We start from the raw sequence: 21,625 nt of genomic DNA, 5'->3' as shown, positions 1-21,625 counted from the left end.
CATGTTGGGGTGTCATGTAGGGCAGCGCACAATTGGTCCAGTGTCATTTGGGTTTGACTGAGGTAGGTTGTCATTGTAAATAATACTTTGTTCTTAACTGACTTGCCTAGTTAAATAAAGGTTCAATTACAAAAAATGTTTTTTATGTATTTTGTAACAAGCAGCAATATTGCAAAACAGAAGTGTATGTGGACCAAACTGTGAATAATTTTCATTGCTTTCACACAAAATGCGTTCAATGACCACATTCTCCGAAATCCATGAACTCTTTTCTCATTCATACTCCACCACCTGCAAAACTATATATTTGCAGCACGTTTTCAAATGCTAACACACTGTTTCCAAAACTTTTAAAAACACATTCAAAACAGAATGATGGCAAATGTCATGCATTTCTGCAGTAACCAAATTGAAACATATAGAAAATCTCTGCAAAATATTTTGTCATTCCAAACACAACTGATTAGAATTTCAGCTGAAAGTCTACCCAAGTGTCCTGTTTTTAGCCTCGTTACCAATTAGACAAAAGAGGATGGCATCGGAATGGTTTAGTTTGGAAACATGGATCAAGGAAGGCAGGTTGGTGGGGAAAGAAGACTGGCAGGGAGAGGGAGAATGCGTGGAGGACAAACTAGAGGAAGACCAAGAGCGGTGGTCTCTGATGAGATAAGGGCCACAATTATTGACCATGTTGTAAACAGGTTTAAGGGTGCAACCAAATCTGCAGCGTTTAACAGTTGCATCAATAGTATGAATTTTCCGGCAAAACAACAGGTGAGATGTGTATCCTTCAATGATAATTTAACTTCATATTACAGTACAATGGAGTATGTTCACATTCTTACATGTACTGACATTTTGAAATATATTGATTGTTTGTGTTTTTCAGTAGGATCCAAAGGTTGCCTCCCACAGGAGGGAGAGGCAGAATATTATCCGATGTGCAGGAAATTGCCATTCTTGACATGGTAATTGGTAACAATGCAATAAAACTGCAGGAAATTCAGGACAGAGTGCTGGCAGACAATGTCACTGTTGGGAATGTGAATATGGTCAGCACAACGACAATTGCCAGAGTCCTAGAGAAACATAAAATAAGGATGAAGTAGTTGTACACTGTACCCTTTGAGAGAAATGGTGAACGTGTGAAAGAACTACAGCATCAATATGTCCAGGTAAAATGTATTTTCAATAACCAAACAGTGTACATACACAGATATGCATAATGTAAAGTACTGTAAAACAGTGGATTTACTGTATTTTAGAGAGTAATGGAGATGGAAGCCAGGCAAACTGCACATCTTTGTGGATGAAGCTGGATTCAACCTGGCAAAAACACGCCGCAGGGGAAGAAATGTGATTGGACAGAGAGCAACCGTGGATGTCCCAGGCCAGAGAGGAGCTAACATCACAATGTGTGCAGCACTGTCCAATGATGGTTTACTGTTACACAAACCACTCATTGGCCCCTTTGCTGCTCATCCCAGGATGTCAGTACTATTCCTGCCTCCATACTCCCCCTTTTTAAGCCCCATAGAGGAGTTTTTCTCTGCGTGGAGGTGGAAGGTTTATGACCACCATCCACATGACCAGAATGCCTTACTGGATGCCATGAATGTGGGGTGTGGAGACACTTCTCCTGAAGACTGCCAGGGTTGGATTAAACATTCCACAAGATACTTTCCCAGATGCATCTCCAGAGAAGACATAAGATGTGATGTTGATGAGAACTTGTGGCCAAATGAAGGAGAGAGGGAGAACTAGAACCCTCACAGTACTGTACAGTATGAGTGATTATACTACACATTTTGATGAGAACTAGAACCCTCACAGTGCTGTACAGTATGAGTGTTATACTATACATGTTGATGAGAACTAGAACCTTCACAGTACTGTACAGTATGAGTGATTATACTATACATGTTGATGAGAACTAGAACCCTCACAGTACTGTACAGTATGAGTGATTATACTATACATGTTGATGAGATCTAGAACCCTCACAGTACTGTACAGTATGAGTGATTATACTATACATGTTGATGAGAACTACAACCCTCACAGTACTGTACAGTATGAGTGATTATACTAGACATGTTGATGAGAACTAGAACCCTCACAGTACTGTACAGTATGAGTGATTATACTACACATGTTGATGAGAACTAGAACCCTCACAGTACTGTACAGTATGAGTGATTATACTACACATGTTGATGAGAACTAGAACCCTCACAGTACTGTACAGTATGAGTGATTATACTATACATGTTGATGAGAACTAGAACCCTCACAGTACTGTACAGTATGAGTGATTATACTATACATGTTGATGAGAACTAGAACCCTCTCGGTACTGTACAGTATGAGTGATTATACTATACATGTTGATGAGAACTAGAACCCTCACGGTACTGTACAGTATGAGTGATTATACTATACATGTTGATGAGAACTAGAACCCTCACAGTACTGTACAGTATGAGTGATTATACTATACATGTTGATGAGAACTAGAACCCTCACAGTACTGTACACTATGAGTGATTATACTATACATGTTGATGAGAACTAGAACCCTCACAGTGCTGTACAGTATGAGTGATTATACTTTTACATGTTGATGAGAACTAGAACCCTCACAGTACTGTACAGTATGAGTGATTATACTATACATGTTGATGAGAACTAGAACCCTCACAGTACTGTACAGTATGAGTGATTATACTATACATGTTGATGAGAACTAGAACCCTCACAGTGCTGTACAGTATGAGTGATTATACTATGCATGTTGATGAGAACTAGAACCCTCACAGTGCTGTACAGTATGAGTGATTATACTTTTACATGTTGATGAGAACTAGAACCCTCACAGTACTGTACAGTATGAGTGATTATACTATACATGTTGATGAGAACTAGAACCCTCACAGTACTGTACAGTATGAGTGATTATACTATACATGTTGATGAGAACTAGAACCCTCACAGTACTGTACAGTATGAGTGATTATACTATACATGTTGATGAGAACTACAACCCTCACAGTACTGTACAGTATGAGTGATTATACTATACATGTTGATGAGAACTACAACCCTCACAGTACTGTACAGTATGAGTGATTATACTATACATGTTGATGAGAACTAGAACCCTCACAGTACTGTACAGTATGAGTGATTATACTACACATGTTGATGAGAACTAGAACCCTCACAGTACTGTACAGTATGAGTGATTATACTATACATGTTGATGAGAACTAGAACCCTCACAGTACTGTACAGTATGAGTGATTATACTAGACATGTTGATGAGAACTAGAACCCTCACAGTACTGTACAGTATGAGTGATTATACTATACATGTTGATGAGAACTACAACCCTCACAGTACTGTGCAGTATGAGTGATTATACTATACATGTTGATGAGAACTACAACCCTCACAGTACTGTACAGTATGAGTGATTATACTATACATGTTGATGAGAACTAGAACCCTCACAGTACTGTACAGTATGAGTGATTATACTATACATGTTGATGAGAACTAGAACCCTCACAGTACTGTACAGTATGAGTGATTATACTATACATGTTGATGAGAACTAGAACCCTCACAGTACTGTATAGTATGAGTGATTATACTACACATGTTGATGAGAACTAGAACCCTCACAGTACTGTATAGTATGAGTGATTATACTACACATGTTGATGAGAACTAGAACCCTCACAGTACTGTATAGTATGAGTGATTATACTAGACATGTTGATGAGAACTAGAACCCTCACAGTACTGTACAGTATGAGTGATTATACTATACATGTTGATGAGAACTAGAACCCTCACAGTACTGTACAGTATGAGTGATTATACTACACATGTTGATGAGAACTAGAACCCTCACAGTACTGTACAGTATGAGTGATTATACTAGACATGTTGATGAGAACTAGAACCCTCACAGTACTGTACAGTATGAGTGATTATACTATACATGTTGATGAGAACTAGAACCCTCACAGTACTGTACAGTATGAGTGATTATACTATACATGTTGATGAGAACTAGAACCCTCACAGTACTGTACAGTATGAGTGATTATACTACACATGTTGATGAGAACTAGAACCCTCACAGTACTGTACAGTATGAGTGATTATACTACACATGTTGATGAGAACTACAACCCTCACAGTACTGTACAGTATGAGTGATTATACTATACATGTTGATGAGAACTAGAACCCTCACAGTACTGTACAGTATGAGTGATTATACTATACATGTTGATGAGAACTAGAACCCTCACAGTACTGTACAGTATGAGTGATTATACTATACATGTTGATGAGAACTACAACCCTCACAGTACTGTACAGTATGAGTGATTATACTATACATGTTGATGAGAACTAGAACCCTCACAGTACTGTACAGTATGAGTGATTATACTATACATGTTGATGAGAACTAGAACCCTCACAGTACTGTACAGTATGAGTGATTATACTATACATGTTGATGAGAACTACAACCCTCACAGTACTGTACAGTATGAGTGATTATACATGTTGATGAGAACTAGAACCCTCACAGTACTGTACAGTATGAGTGATTATACTATACATGTTGATGAGAACTAGAACCCTCACAGTACTGTACAGTATGAGTGATTATACTATACATGTTGATGAGAACTAGAACCCTCACAGTACTGTACAGTATGAGTGATTATACTATACATGTTGATGAGAACTAGAACCCTCACAGTACTGTACAGTATGAGTGATTATACTATACATGTTGATGAGAACTAGAACCCTCACAGTACTGTACAGTATGAGTGATTATACTATACATGTTGATGAGAACTAGAACCCTCACAGTACTGTACAGTATGAGTGATTATACTATACATGTTGATGAGAACTAGAACCCTCACAGTACTGTACAGTATGAGTGATTATACTACACATGTTGATGAGAACTAGAACCCTCACAGTACTGTACAGTATGAGTGATTATACTATACATGTTGATGAGAACTAGAACCCTCACAGTACTGTACAGTATGAGTGATTATACTATACATGTTGATGAGAACTAGAACCCTCACAGTACTGTACAGTATGAGTGATTATACTACACATGTTGATGAGAACTACAACCCTCACAGTACTGTACAGTATGAGTGATTATACTACACATGTTGATGAGAACTAGAACCCTCACAGTACTGTACAGTATGAGTGATTATACTATACATGTTGATGAGAACTAGAACCCTCACAGTACTGTACAGTATGAGTGATTATACTATACGTTGTTGATGTTTTTTTTGTCATTATTATTGCAGCCCTGGAATTTCAGGAATGTGTTTTTTGTTTAAACTTTTTTTTTATTGAATCAAATTGCTGCGTTTCTGATTCATTCTTGTTACATATACTTTAGTACAGTCAAAGTGAGTAGGTGTTATTCTATAATGAAATACTGATTTATGTGAACAATTATTCAAACTTCAAAGAGATGTTCATAATTTTGGTAATGCTCCCTGTTGTTAGTGTGTTTTAGTTCAGTGTGTTATGAGTGACAATGTATGCTTTCTGAGTGAGAATTGGTGGCAGTGTTATGGTCGAACAAGCTTATTTTGAGACATGTTTGAAGTGTTTTGGTGGTTTGAGTGAGTTTTGGAGGAGAGATTAACTGTTTGGCCTTATTACATTTTTCAGCTTTTATCTCGCTTGCTCGTTCTGTCTGTCTGTCTGTGATATTAAGTAACATCATAGAGAATAAGTGCTGGGGGGTAATTAACTGTAACTCATATGGTAGCTGAGACTAACCTGTTGCGTCAGTCCAGCGCCTCCACGGCCATGATTCATCTGACGCTCACTACTGGATCTGGGTAAACAATGAGCAATGACATTAAAGATATAATCCTTGGTTGCTACATCATTTTTTTTTTTACTTTTAATGATTGGTGATATATACCCATTGATTCTTGACTAATATAACGTATGAATGCCACTTGAGGTTAGGTCAGCTGTTCTACCCCATCGGCACACAACATATTAGTAAGCAATGTCAAAGTTAACACACTGTAGAGCCTCAAAACACAATCATTTTCATATCATGGATGGTCAGTCCTTTCATCCATAGCTCTGTCTATAGATTTGAGAGTAGTTACACTTCACTAGGCCCATCGCTCAGCTTTTTACTCAAACTGTGGCAGGTGACCGCTTTGTTATTGTTTCAATTAAGGATTGTAGCTTTAAGACGAGAGCATCCTCTACCTGCCTTCCCCTGGGAACATGACGTCAAAGGGATTACAGGCGCACAGCAGAGAACACATTGTACAGCCGCTCATGCAGCCGGCTGCCACGGTGGGATCAGAGTCCATCATCATCCTCATCACATTGTATAAAAGTGCTTTGACCTATTTTATTTATTTCCTATTCCATGGCACCGTTTTGACTTGCAGGTAACATTTCAAAAGACTATTAGAAAAGTTTACCTGGCAAGACTGCCAAATGAAAGTAAAGCGCAATTTCAGTCTGTATGATTTTTTTCCCCCCAGCTCTCTGATTGTTGCTTACCACTCTGACTGAGCCTTTGGAACAGGGTTTAGAAAGAGCCTCTCATGAAACCTAGTTTACGCCAACTGGGAACCCTGCTCCTTTCTCGTCTTCGGTTTTTCTTTCACAGTTTCTTTTCCTTTTTTGGTGTCTGGCAAAAGCCTCTCTACTTTATTTTATGTAATTCAACAATGACACTTCCTGAGCTTTGAAAGGTTGAAAGGCTACACAGTTTAGTTTCACTTCTGACTTGATCATGGACCGTGTTTTTTCCCTGATCAAGGCCTTACGCTTCAAGCACTCCTTTAATAAACACTTGAAAAGAAAGAAAATCGAATGAGCCAGTGGAAGGAATGAATAAGTGTGGAGTGAGGGATTTTTGAAGGGACTGGGAGGAAAAAGAGGAGAGACATAGTCCAGAAGTGAGTACTTGAAGAAGTGGATGAGAAGAGGAGTATCCAAGGCTATCTGTTTCCATGTGAGAATCAGAAGGCGGCACTTGAAGGTGGTGCATCATTGTGGTGCATCTTGAATCCATGCACCACCATGGACAGGATAATGCCACAGACAGACAGGGCCATGGTGGTACATGGATTCAAGATGCACCACCATGGCACTGTCTGTCTGTGGCATTATCCTGTCTTGCATTAAAATAATCATATCTCTATGGTGGAGCCTGCATTCTGCGTTCTTCACCTTTGAACTCTATGATGGAAGAGAAAGGCTGAGTCACACATATGGAACACTGATTTCTAAAGAGAACGAGGGGTGATTGAGTTTGTGTCTACTTGTGTGGGGAGAGGGGGAGTTAGTTTCCGGCATCTGTGTATTTATGCCATAACGGTATTTTATGAGCTGTTCAGACAAAAAACATCTTAATAATAACAGAAACCATTGTATTATTTGGCGAATTTACAACAAAAATGTAAATTACAGTCTTTTTACAATTGTTAGGACCCATTTCTCAATACTTAGGTCACTTTTTCAAAACTCTTCACACAGTTCTCCTAACCAACTTTCAGCTTGGCACAGCAATTAATTTCACATCCAAAATGCAATAAAACTACCAAAACACTTCATACATGTCTCAAATCAACTCATTCTTCCATAACAGTAGCAAAGGTTGTCACCCAACAAGCACACTTTGTCACTCATAAAACAATGACATTAACAACAGGTAGCGTTACACAATGTTTTATTTTGTAAAATGTCTTTACAAAATAAGAATGACACCTCTCTACTGTTGAGAATTCACTGCAGTATGTTACAGGAATGAATCAGGAATGAATCAGACATGATGCAATATGCTTCAATATGTTTTCTGTCATTTTTTGGCATTGAGTGATTCCAAAATACAAGAATTTGTTTATACACCATCTACCGATACAGATACAGTAGCAATGCTAGTCAACCGTGTCTTCTGCATTTGGCCACAGGTTCTCATCTACATCACATCTTAAGTCATCTTGGGCAATACACCTAGGAAAGAGTCTTTTGGCATGCCTGGTCCATGCCTGGCAATCTTCTGCAGATATTTCCAGGCATCCAGCATTCATTGCGTCCAGGAGGGACATTTGATCATAAACCCTCCACCTCCATGAGGAAAATAATTCCTCTATTGAGTTGAGGAATGGAGAGTAAGGTGGGAGGAAAGTGACACCATCCTGGGATGGGCTGCAAACCACTCTGTGACTGCACGGGAGTGATGAAATGCCACATTGTCACATACAATTACAAACGTTGGCCGATTTTGCCTCACTGCAACCCTTTCCTCACCTGGCACAACCCTTCCATAGAGCTCATCCAGGAATGAAATGAGACGCTCGGTGTTGTATGGCCCAATTAGCGGTTTGTGTAACAGCAATCCATCAGAGGATATTGCTGCACACATTGTGATGTTGGCACCCCTCTGGCCCAGGACATCCACTGTGGCTCTTTTCCCAATCACATTCCTTCCTCGCCGCCGTGTTTTGGCCAAGTTGAAACCAGCCTCATCCATAAAGATGAATATGTGGAGTGTTTGCCTGACTTCAATCTCCATGACTCTCTAAAATAAATCCACAAGGCAACATAAGAGTTAGGCTATTACAAGAGTTTACGTTATAACTAAAAACAGGCCATTCTGTGCCTCTGCCCTGTTTGGTTTTGTTCAAAACCAGTTCTGTATTTTATAGTAATCTTACCTGACATATTGGTTCCTGAGTTGCTTGACTCGTTCAGAGGTCCTCTCAAAGGGGACAGTGTAAAACGGCTTCATCCTGACTTGATGTTGTTTCAGGACTCTAGAAATAGTTATGCTTACATTGTGAATATTTCCAAATGTAATGTTGTCTGCCAACACTCTGTCCCGAATCTCTGTGAGTTTTATGCCATTGTTTCTGATGGCCATATCAACAATTGCAGTTTCCTGCAGTGGAAATCCTACCTCTCCTGCCTGTGGGAGGTAACCGTTGGGTTCTAAGCAGAAATACAAAAACAATTACAGAAGTGGGTTTGGAGGCTTTGCTCAATTTACTTCTGTAATGTGCAGTTCAGTCAGATGCCCTTGCGGAATGCACATCTTACGTGTTGTTTTGCCAGAAATTTCTTACAATAGATGCCACTGTTGAGTGTTGCGGATTTGGTTGCACTCTCAGACCAGCGTCTCTCATTGATAGACCATGATTTATTACATGATCAATTATAGTAGCCCTAATCTCATCTGAGACTACAGCTCTTGATCTTCCTCTCAGTCTTCTTCCACCATGCAGACGTACTCCTCTCCCTCTCCCAGCCAGTCTTCTTCCTCTGTCAGCCACTTCTATATCTCTGGCTGGGTCCATGTTTACATTACAGCATTATTCCTAAGATGTCCCCTTTTGTATAGATGGTAATGAAATTGAAAGATTACAGTTTTTTCCAATTGCTAAAACACAATTTTGCAAACTAGGCTGGTTTTATCAAAATACTTAACACAATTCACAAAACCACACACCCAAACTGCAAAATACCTCATATATCCTGCAAAATGAAGCACTGCAACCAAAACTACATATAGTATTATGAAAATCAAACGTTTGCACGAAATGGCACACACTTCATTCATATTACCAGATTTTTGTCTAACCAACTACACACTGTTGGGCATAATGAAAAGCACTCTCATCTTTAGTATGCTTTACCATAATACTAAAATAGTTCTTCAGAAAATTCTTCAGATGCACAGAAATATTTGCAGATACACACACATGCTGTTGAAACATTTTATTTTTCACCAAACAAGTCAGTGCAACATATGCACAGCAGATATATTTACATTGGACTGAACTAAAATATGCTCTAACGTTCGTCGTAGTGAGTGGACCAAAACGCAGCGGGAATGTGTATACTCATCTTCTTATTTATTAAGAGGATACAAAAACACTGAAACAAAACAACGACGAAAAACAGTCCTGTAAGGTGCTCTGACTATACATGGAACATTGCCCAAACAAGCCCGAAACACACTAAACAAACTCCCCCTGTCATGCCCTGACCAAACTACAATAACAAACAACCCCTTTTACTGGTCAGGACGTGACAGTAACCCCCCCCCCCCCCCCCCCCCTAAAGGTGCAGACCCCGGATGCACCTCAAACAAAAAACACAGAAATAAACCCCAAAACTAAAATAATCCCAAACTAAAGGGAGGGAAGGGAGGGTGGCTACCATCACCGACGGCTCCCGTGCTACACCCCCCTCTCCCCAATCCTCCGACTACGGAGGTGGCTCAGGCTCCGGCCTTAGTCCCCAACCTAACCTGTCCACCCCCACTGAAGGCTCAGGGCTAAGGCGCGTCGCTGGAGACCTCGCTGGAGACCTTGGGCTGATGCGCGTCGCTGGAGACCTCGGGCTGATGCGTGTCGCTGGAGACCTCGGGCTGATGTGCGTCTCTGGAGACCTCGGACTGATGCGAGTCGCTGGAGACCTCGGGCTGATGCGCGTCTCTGGAGACCTCGGGCTGATGTGCGTCTCTGGAGACCTCGGACTGATGCGAGTCGCTGGAGACCTCGGGCTGAAGCACGTCTCTGGCTGCGCCGGACTGGAGGGCGACTCTGGCTGCGCCGGACTGGAGGGTGACTCTGGCTGCGCCGGACTGGAGGGCGACTCTGGCTGCGCCGGTTCCGGACTGGTGGGTGACTGGCTGCGCCGGTTCCGGACTGGAGGGCGACTCTGGCTGTGCCGGACTGGAGGGTGACTCTGGCTGCGCCGGACTGTAGGGCGACTCTGGCTGCGCCAGTTCTGGACTGTAGGGTGACTCTGGCTGTGCCGGTTCCAGACTGGAGGTCGACTCTGGCTGCGCCGGTTCCGGACTGTAGGGCAACTCTGGCTGCGCCGGTTCTGGACTGGAGGTCGACTCTGGCTGCGCCGGTTCCAGACTGGAGGGCGACTCTGGCTGCGCTGGTTCCGGACTGTAGGGCGCCTCTGACGGTTCCGGACTGTGTGCCGTCTCTGCAGGCTCCAGACTGTGGGCCGTCTCTGCAGGCTCCGGACTGTGGGCCGTCTCTGCAGGCTCCGGACTGTGGGCCGTCTCTGTAGGCTCTGGACTGTAGGACATCGCCGGAAGCACTGGACAGGGAACTGTAGCCGGAAGCTCTAGACGGGGCACTGTCGCCAGAAGCTCTGGACGGGGAACTGTCACCAGAAGCTCTGGACGGGGAACTGTCACCGGAAGCTCTGGACGGGGAACTGTCGTCGGAAGCTCTAGACGGGGAACTGTCGTCGGAAGCTCTGGAAGGGGACTGCGCACTGAAGGCCTGATGCGTGGGGCTGGCTTTGGAGGCGCCAGAGGGCTAGTGTGAGGAGCAGGAGCAGGACGTACTGGACTGGGCTGACGCACTGGAGGCCTCGTGCGTGGTGCTGGTACTGGAGGTACCAGACTGGTGACACGCACCTCAAGGCTAGTGCGAGGAGCAGGAACTGGATACACCGGGCCATGAACAAGCACTGGAGGTCTGGAGCGCACAGCCTGCACAACCCGTCCTGGCTGGGTTGTAACAGTAGCCCTGCACGGGCGGAGTGCTGGCACAGGGTGAACTGGGCTGGGCAGAAAACTGATGGCTGCCAGGAAAACTGTGTAGAGCAGGCGCAGGGTAGCCTGAGCCTAGGAGACGCACTGGTGGCCAGATATGCTGCGCAGGCATACTCCTACCTGGCTGGATGCCCACTCTAGCATGGCACTTGCGAGGGGCTGGGATGTAGCGCACCGGGCTATGAGTGCGCATGGGCGAGATCGTGCGCACTTCTGCATAGACCAGCGCGCTCACCTCCAAACGCTCCCCATAATAAGCACGGTAAGTTGGCTCAGGTCTACTGCCTGACCTAGCCAATCTTCCAGTGTGCCCCCCAAAATGTTTTTATTGGGGCTGCCTCTCAGGCTTCCTTGCCAGCTGTGTTCCCGCATAGCGTTCCCGGACCTCTCCAGTCTTCCTCCATTGGTCCTTCTCCAGCTAGTATCTCCTCCCATGTCCAGGATTCAAGATATCTCTCCTGTTGCTCCTTCCTCAGCTGCTTGGTCCTTTTTTGGTGGGTAGTTCTGTAACGTTCGTCGTGGTGAGTGGACCAAAACGCAGCGGGAATGTGTATACTCATCTTCTTATTTATTAAGAGGATACAAAAACACTGAAACAAAACAACGACGAAAAACAGTCCTGTAAGGTGCTCTGACTATACATGGAACATTGCCCAAACAAGCCCGAAACACACTAAACAAACACTCCCTGCCACGCCCTGACCAAACTACAATAACAAACAACCCCTTTTACTGGTCAGGACGTGACATATGCTCACAAAAACAGTAAACTGGAAAAGAAAATTGCAGAAAAAAATGTGCAGAAAAAATATATAGAAAAAAAAGAGGCAAGAAAAATAATTAGGTAGCATCTTGCCGCACAGCTGGGTCTGGCCACAATGCCTCGTCCACATCACAGGCAATATCTTCCCTTGCCAGACATCGAGGGAAGAAGCACCTTGCCTTATCCATCCCTGAATCGCACCCACATCAATCTCATCACATGCCTCTTCCATAGCATGCACAAGAGGCATACGCACAAAGGGCTGCCGGTCGTATACCTTCCACCGCCATGCCGAAAAAAACTCTTCTATGGGGTTCAGAAATGGTGAGTACAGTGGGAGGTATTGCACGAGAAATGTGGGTGGTCAGCAAACCAGTTTTTGACTGGGGCTGCACAATGAAAGCTCACGTTGTCCCATACTACAACGTACCGGGTTCTTTGATGGTCTGCATCATTACATTTACATTTTTCATTTTAGTCATTTAGCTGCCGCTCTTATCCAGAGCGACTTACAGTAGTGAATGCATACATTTCATACAATTTCATACTTTTTTTTTTTTTTTTTTCTGTGATGGCCCCCCTGTGGGAATCGAACCCACAACCCTGGTGTTGCAAACACCATGCTCTACCAACTGAGCTACAGGGAAGGCTCTGGTGGTATGAGAATGTTGTGGAGTCTGTCCAGAAATGTGAGAATATGGGCTGTGTTGTATGGTTCAAGGTTGGCATGACGGTGGAGGACACCATGCATATTGGAGATGGCAGCGCACATTGTGATGTTCCCACCACGTTGGCCAGGAACATCTATAATGGCTCTGTGGCCAATGACGTTTCTCCCCCTTCTTCTGGTCTTTGCTAGGTTGAACCCAGCCTCATCTATAAAGATGAACTCATGTGGGATTGCATGAGCATCAATTTCCAGTACTCCCTGAAAACAAAGAACAAAAGTCAATATGGTGTTATCCAGTACACTGGGAAACAATGTTGCGTGTAGTGTACTGCAGTCAATATTGTACTTACATCCACATATGCTCGTCTGACCTCTTTGTTTCTTTGAGAGTTTCTCTCAAACGGCACCTTATGAAGTTGTTTCATTCTGATTTGGTTTCGCTTGAGAATGCGAGGCAATGTGGACAGACTGGCTCGTTGAATGTTGTTGAACATGGTGTTGACTTTGATGATGTGGCTTTGAATTTCTCGTAATCTGATTTCATTATTTTCCAAAACCAAGTTTACAATGGCAGCTTTCTGTACCCCGGTGAACATTTGGCCCATTCCTCCACCATGGTTGCGTCTCTCAGTCCTTTAGAAAAAAAAAATATGTATATATAGGGCTTGGACAATGCAGCCTAAAGATATTTCCCCCACAGTAGAGTAAATTCTACAGGAAATTTGTGCAGTTAGTGCATGATATCAGCTATTCATGAAGTAAACAGGTGTTACCCAACTGATACACCATGACATTGGGTGTACTACATAGTGTAAAATAAATTTTGGTTACATAACTGTACTCCAGTCTAAATGTCCGGATGACACAGGCGACAGTAAAACCGCTCAAGTTGGGCTGCACTCTCTGTCCAGCCTCTTGTATTGTCAGCCCATGGTTGATGACATAATCAACTAAGGTTGCTCTGATTTCATTTGAAAGTTGTTGTCTTCTTTGGCCATGAACACCTCTACCAGCTCTACCCCTACCTCTCACTCTTCCTCCCCCTCTCATTCTCACCCTCCCTCTTCCTCTCTCTGCAACGGCTTCCATTGTTGTTGTAAAACAAAAGGTGCTCACCTGTGGTCTTTTCATAGTGCTTACTTCCTGATTGAAGTGGTAACAATTCATCATTGAGGTGTTTGGCCAGGTAGCACATGTATTGGCCAATTAGCTCATGTAGTGTCATTTTGAATGGCAGTGTTTTGGAATGGCAAACATGTGACTTTATGTCAGATTGTTGTGTCTTATGCAGAGAACCGTGTGCTGTGCATTGAAAAAGTGTCATTTTGAATTGCAAAATGTGTGTAAAGCAGAAAATGTGTTTAGACTTTTGGAGACTTGAGAAGAGGTTTTGCTCTCTGTGTGTCAGTTTAAATAATTGTGCTGTGCATGTCATTTTAGTGTGTTAGCAATTGTAAAAAACTGTAACACCTGGGTAGGTGTTCAGCTACAGTGGGAATCAGGTCTGGTTGGTCTAATTGTTTTGACAGTATTTCATTTTTTTGATTTGGAATATATACTGCTCAAAAAAATAAAGGGAACACTTAAACAACACAATGTAACTCCAAGTCAATCACACTTCTGTGAAATCAAACTGTCCACTTAGGAAGCAACACTGATTGGCAATAAATTTCACATGCTGTTGTGCAAATGGAATAGACAACAGGTGGAAATTATAGGCAATTAGCAAGACACCCCCAATAAAGGAGTGGTTCTGCAGGTGGGGACCAGCGACCACTTCTCAGTTCCTATGCTTCCTGGCTTATGTTTTGGTCACTTTTGAATGCTGGCGGTGCTTTCACTCTAGTGGTAGCATGAGACGGAGTCTACAACCCACACAAGTGGCTCAGGTAGTGCAGCTCATCCAGGATGGCACATCAATGCGAGCTGTGGCAAGAAGGTTTGCTGTGTCTGTCAGCATGGTGTCCAGAGTATGGAGGCGCTACCAGGAGACAGGCCAGTACATCAGGAGACGTGGAGAAGGCCGTAGGAGGGCAACAACCCAGCAGCAGGACCGCTACCTCCGCCTTTGCGCAGGGAGGAGCAGGAGGAGCACTGCCAGAGCCCTGCAAAATGACCTCCAGCAGGCCACAAATGTGCATGTGTCTGCTCAAACGATCAGAAACAGACTTCATGAGGGTGGTATGAGGGCCCGACGTCCACAGGTGGGGGTTGTGCTTACAGCCCAACACTGTGCAGGACGTTTGGCATTTGCCAGAGAACACCAAGATTGGCAAATTTGCCACTGGCGCCCTGTGCTCTTCACAGATGAAAGCAGGTTCACACTGAGCATGTGACGGATGTGACAGAGTCTGGAGACGCCGTGGAGAACGTTCTGCTGCCTGCAACATCCTCCAGCATGACCGGTTTGGCGGTGGGTCAGTCATGGTGTGGGGTGGCATTTCTTTGGGGGGCCGCACAGCCCTCCATGTGCTCGCCAGAGGTAGCCTGACTGCCATTAGGTACCGAGATGAGATCCTCAGACCGCTTGTGAGACCTTATGCTGGTGCAGTTGGCCCTGGGTTCCTCCTAATGCAAGACAGTGCTAGACCTCATGTGGCTGGAGTGTGTCAGCAGTTCCTGAAAGAGGAAGGCATTGATGCTATGGACTGGCCCGCCCATTCCCCAGACCTGAATCCAATTGAGCACATCTGGGACATCATGTCTCGCTCCATCCACCAACGCCACGTTGCACCACAGACTGTCCAGGAGTTGGCGGATGCTTTAGTCCAGGTCTGGGAGGAGATCCCTCGGGAGACCATCCGCCACCTCATTAGGAGCATGCCCAGGCATTGTAGGGAGGTCATACAGGCACGTGGAGGCCACACACACTACTGAGCCTCATTTTGACTTGTTTTAAGGACATTACATCAAAGTTGGATCAGCCTGTAGTGTGGTTTTCCACTTTAATTTTGAGTGTGACTCCAAATCCAGACCTCCATGGGTTGATAAATTGGATTTCCATTGATTATTTTTGTGTGATTTTGTTGTCAGCACATTCAACTATGTAAAGAAAAAAGTTTTTAATAAGATTATTTCTTTCATTCAGATCTAGGATGTGTTGTTTAAGTGTACCCTTTATTTTTTTGAGCAGTATATTTCAATACGGTATTACTGTAGAAATGTAGCAAATTGCTGTCTTATTCAATTGTGTGTTATGTTAGGTTTTGGACTTAAGTTTAACAGTTTTGAAAAGAGTATGTAAACATGTGCAAATTGGCCTGTAGGTTCATAGAGTTTTGGTGGTGGTTGTGTCTGATTGAGAAAATAATTCATGAAAATTAAAAGATGTAGTCATTGAATGCATTTTGTGCCAAAGCAATGAAAAATGATCCACGGTTTAGCCCACATAGACTGCTGTTGTGCTCACTGTGTGAAGAGTTTTGAAAAAGTGACCTAAGTATTGAGAAATGGGTCCTAGCAATTGTAAAAAACTGTAATGCCCGAATTCTGAGCAGTGATGGGAGTAGCAGGCATGGTGGCATAATCAGTTTCACTGTGCAGCGACAGGGAAAGGAGAGAGAGAGAGAGAGAGAGAGAGAGAGAGAAAGAAAGAAAGAAAGAAAGAGGATGGGTGTGTGTTGCTGTGTGCGTGTAAGTTAGCAAGGATGTGTAGAGTATGTGTGCAAGTATGTCTTTGCGTATTTATATGTTTTAGCCGAGGGACAGTAAGACCTGCCTGCTTCTAGAACACCCCAGGCATGGGTTTCAGCAAGCGGTTCCAGAGAACGGCTGAAGTGAGCGGTTATTTATCATCCCAGCACCCAGGCCTTATCGTTCGTCTCTCGAAATGAGATGCTATCTTGGACGGCTTAATCTGGTTTCCAGTCACAGTGTTTAACGCCCTTGGGAGGTGAGAGCGTGTCACCTGTCAGGAATCATTGTTCCAGCAACCAAGAGGAAGAGAAGCCAGACTCACAGAGGTGCAGAGGGGTGAGGGTAGGAGGGGCCCTGGCAACAACCAAAATCAAAATAATAAAATAGGAAAATAACAAATAATTAAAGAGCAACAATAAAATAACAGTAGTGAGGCTATATACAGGTGCGGGGGGCACAGGTTAGTCGAGGTAATTAAGGTAATATGTACATGTAGGTAAAGTGACTATGCATAGATAATAAACAGAGAGTAGCAGCAGCATAAACATGGGTGTGGGGGGTCATTGCAAATAGTACGGGTAGCCATTTGATTAGCTGTTCGGGAATCTTATGGCTTGGGGGTAGAAGCTGTAAACAAGCCTTTTGGACCTAGACTTGGTTGGCGCTCCGGTACTGTTTCCCGTCCATTAGCAGAGAGAACAGCCTATGACTAGGGTGGCTGGAGTCTTTGGCAATTTTTAGGGCCTTCCTCTGACACCACCTGGTATAGAGATCCTGGTTGGCAGGAAGCTTGGCCTCAGTGAAGTACTGGCCTGTGCACACTACCCTCTGTAGTGCCTTGCAGTTGGAGGCCGAGCTGTTGCCATACTAGGTAATGATGCAACCAGTCAGGATGCTCTCAATGGTGCAGCTGTAAAACCTTTTGAGGATCTGAGGACCCATGCCAAATCTTTTCAGCCTCCTGAGGGGGAATAGGCGTTGGCGTGTCCTCTTCACGACTGTCTTGGTGTGTTTGGACCATAATATTTCGTTGGTGATGTGGACACCAAGGAACTTGAAGCTCTTAACCTGCTCCACTACAGCCCTGTCTATGAGAATGGGGGCGTGCTCGGCCCTCCTTTTCCTGTAGTCCATGATATTCCCCTCTGTCTTAATCATGTTGAGGGGGAGGTTATTATCCTGGCACCGCACTATATAGAAAGGAGTGTGTGTGCGTGTGGTATGGGTGTGTGTGTGTGAGAGGAAGGTAAAGAGAGAGATAAGATTGATAGATTGGAAGTGTGCGGGAGAAGGTGAAAGAGAAGGAGGAAGAAAGTGAATTGTGAGAATGACGATGCAATAAATTGGCATTGTGTGTGTGTTTGCATGCAGACATAAACCTGTGTGTGTGCTTGTATGCATGCATAAATCTGTGTGTGTGCTTGTACTGTATGCATTGCTTACACGTGGGTGTGCTTGTATGTGTATATGTGTGTGCTTGTATGCATGCATAACCATGTGTGTGTGTGAGTGTGTGTGCGTGTGCGAGTGCATGTGCGAGTGCGTGTGCTTGCGTGAGCGAGAAAAAGAAGGAGAGAGAGACGATGGAGACAATTAGAGAGACTAATAAGAAAGGGGGAATGATGAAGATGAAGACATGATTGGGCAGAGATCAATAGAGATAGAATAGGGGAATATCAACAAGACAAACAGTAGGGGGGTGAAAGTAGGGGTTGAAAATAATGAGCTGAATGAGAAAAGGAAAGTGTACCTGGATATGAAGCTGGATCAGACAGGCCCCTGAGGGCTGCTTGTAGGCTCAATGTGATCTTACACCATTTCAGCAGCCGAATGCTACAGCCTAGCCATTGTGATGTTAGCTTCCATAACTAACCTCTGACAGATTAGCATTTACTGTATTTCTGCCCAGCTGACACCACTGTTGTAAATCGGGGGAGATCAAGCCCTGCAAGGTAGTAATGTTTCATTGGCTTTTGTCGGGTGAGGTTTATCATCTGCCCCACTCTCTCTGTTCCCTCAAGGGGATCATTGTGTTTTCCTTGATAAACACCATAAGGTAAATTGGCCTGCCGGAGAGAAAGAGCGATTCCAGTGGTCCACTCTCTCTCTCCCGACTGTTGAATACTTTGTTCCAAACTTCAAATTGAGCCTCCTTCCATTTAAGGAGTTGGCAATGTTGAGTTAGTTTGCAGAACATGCTGTAATCATTATTATATATAAACTTCCTTCTTACAGTAGGACATGTACAGTTCAACTCAAAAGTTTGGACACACATTAAAGGGTTTTTATTTATTCTTACTATGTTCTACATTGTATATATTGTAAATATTAAATAACACATATGGAATCATGTAGTAACCAAAAAAGTGTTAAACTAATCAAAATATATTTTATATTTGAGATTCTTCAAAGTAGCCACCCTTTGCCTTGACGACAGCTTTGCACACTCTTGGCATGTCTCTCAACCAGCTTCATGAGGTAGTCACCTGGAATGCATTTCAATTAACAGGTGTGCCATGTTAAAAGTTCATTTGTGGAATTTCTTACCTTCTTAATGCGTTTGTGTGAGGATTGACGCTGGAGACGAGAAGCAGGTACAGGGCGAACATTTAATGAACAACGGACATGAAACAGAACAGGAACAGCGTCTGGACAGGGGAAAAATAACGACATCAATGCTGACACGGGGAACAAACTGAGGAGCTGACAGATATAGAGGGAATAATCAACAAATGAATGGAGTCTAGGAGAGTCCAATATTGCGCAGGTGTGTGTAATGAAAGGCAGCCTAACACCCTCAAGCACCAGAGAGGGAGAGCGGGAGCAGACATGAGGTCCTACTTAAAGACACCAACCTCTACTAAAGGACACCAATAAGAAAAAGAGACTTGCTTCGCCAAAGAAACACGAGCAATGGAAATTAGACCGGTGGAAATCTGTCCTTTGGTCTGATGAGACCAAATTTGAGATTTTGGATTCCAACCGCCGTGTCTTTGTGAGACGCAGAGTAAGTGAATGGATGATCTCTGCATGTGTGATTCCCACCGTGAAGCATGGAGGAGGAGGGGTGATGGTGTCAGGGTGCTTTGCTGGTGACACAGTCAGTGATTTATTTAGAATTCAATGCACACTTAACCAGCATGGCTACCACAGCATTCTGCAGCGATACACCACCCCATCTGGTTTGCGCTTAGTTGGACTATCATTGTTTTTCAACAGGACAATGACTCAACACACCTCCAGGCTGTGTAAGGGCTATTTGATGAAGAAGGAGAGTGATGGAGTGCTGCATCAGATGACCTGGCCTCCACAATCATCTGACCTCAACCCAATTGAGATGGTTTGGGATGAGTTGGAGCGCAGAGTGAAGGAAAAGCAGCCAACAGGTGCTCAGCATATGTGGGAACTCCTTCAAGACTGTTGGAAAAGCATTCCAGGTGAAGCTGGTTGCCAAGAGTGCGCAAAGCCGTCATCAAGGCAAAGGGTGACTCCTTTGAAGAATATAAAATATATTTGGATTTGTTTAGCACTTTTTTGGTTACTACATGATTCCATATGTGTTATTTCATAGTTTTAATGTCTTCACTATAATTCTACAATGTAGAAAATAGTAAAAATAAAGAAAAACCCTGTCCAATATTTTGACTGGTACTGTAAATTTACAAACATGAATTAACTGAACCTCAAGAGGAAAATGATTTAGCCTTGAACTCAATAACAGGTATATTTGGGATTATAAATAACCCAACTGTCACACGCGTTGTATAGAGGAGACCAAGGCGCAGCGTGTAGAGTGCTCATCGATATATACTTTAATGGAAACGAACACTAGACAAAATAACAAAATGACAGCCAACAGTTCCGTCAGGTTTACAAACTAAACAGAAAGCAACTACCCATGAAAACTAAAGGAAAAATGGCTGCCTAAGTATGGCTTCCAATCAGAGACAACGATAGACAGCTGCCTCCGATTGGAAACCATACCCGGCCAAAACATAGAAATACAAACATAGAATGTCCACCCTCTATCACACCCTGACCTAACTAGACAAAGAAAAACAGCTCTCTAGGTCAGAGCGTGACAGTACCCCCCCCCCCCCCTACCAGCCGCAAACCTGAACCTATAGGGGAGGGTCCGGGTGGGCATCTATAATTGGCGGCGGCTCTGGTTCAGGGCGTAGCACCCCCACTGCCCACTGATCCCCCCGCTTCTGTGTGTCCGGAGGAACCAGACCGTGGATCATTGCCGGAGGCTTTGGGACGTCAACCGCCACTGAAGACTCTGGGCTGCAGCCTGCCGCTGAAGACTCTGGGCTGCAGACCACCGCTGAAGACTCTGGGCTGCAGACCGCCGCTGAAGACTCCGGGCTGGGGAGCGTCGCCGGAGGCTCTGGACTGGGGAGCGTCACCGGAGGCTCCAGACTGGGGAGCGTCGCCGGCATAGAATGCCCACCCTCTATCACACCCTGACCTAACTAGACAGCTCTCTAGGTCAGAGCGTGACACCAACTCAAATTCACGCAAATAAAAATTATCGCTGATGAAACACTATAGTGGTCACAAAGACAACACACGATTGCATATTTAGGCACATTATCTCAGACTTACATTGTGACACTAAAGAGGCCAATTGGGGTCCTTTACTCAGTCTTTCTTACTGTAATGTGCACCGGGTGTTTTTGCTGCTATGTTATAAGTCATGGTGATAGTATTTACAATATACAGAGGGAAGTGGATCTACACCTTTGCAAGTGAGACAGTTTTCCATGTCCCCTTAGAGGTGCAGTTTGTGTTTGTGTATGTGTGTGTGAGCGTGTGTGCGTGCGTGCGTGAGTGTGTGTGCGTTCATGCTTGGTGGCAACTTCATGTGAGATTGCTCTCCCTCGATAACAATATCTTGTGTACCTCTGTTTTAGA

Source organism: Salmo trutta, chromosome 12, assembly GCF_901001165.1.
Source record: "Salmo trutta chromosome 12, fSalTru1.1, whole genome shotgun sequence".
NCBI lineage: Eukaryota > Metazoa > Chordata > Actinopteri > Salmoniformes > Salmonidae > Salmo > Salmo trutta.
The sequence above is the reverse complement of the archived record's forward strand: the minus strand, read 5'-3'. Positions refer to the sequence as shown.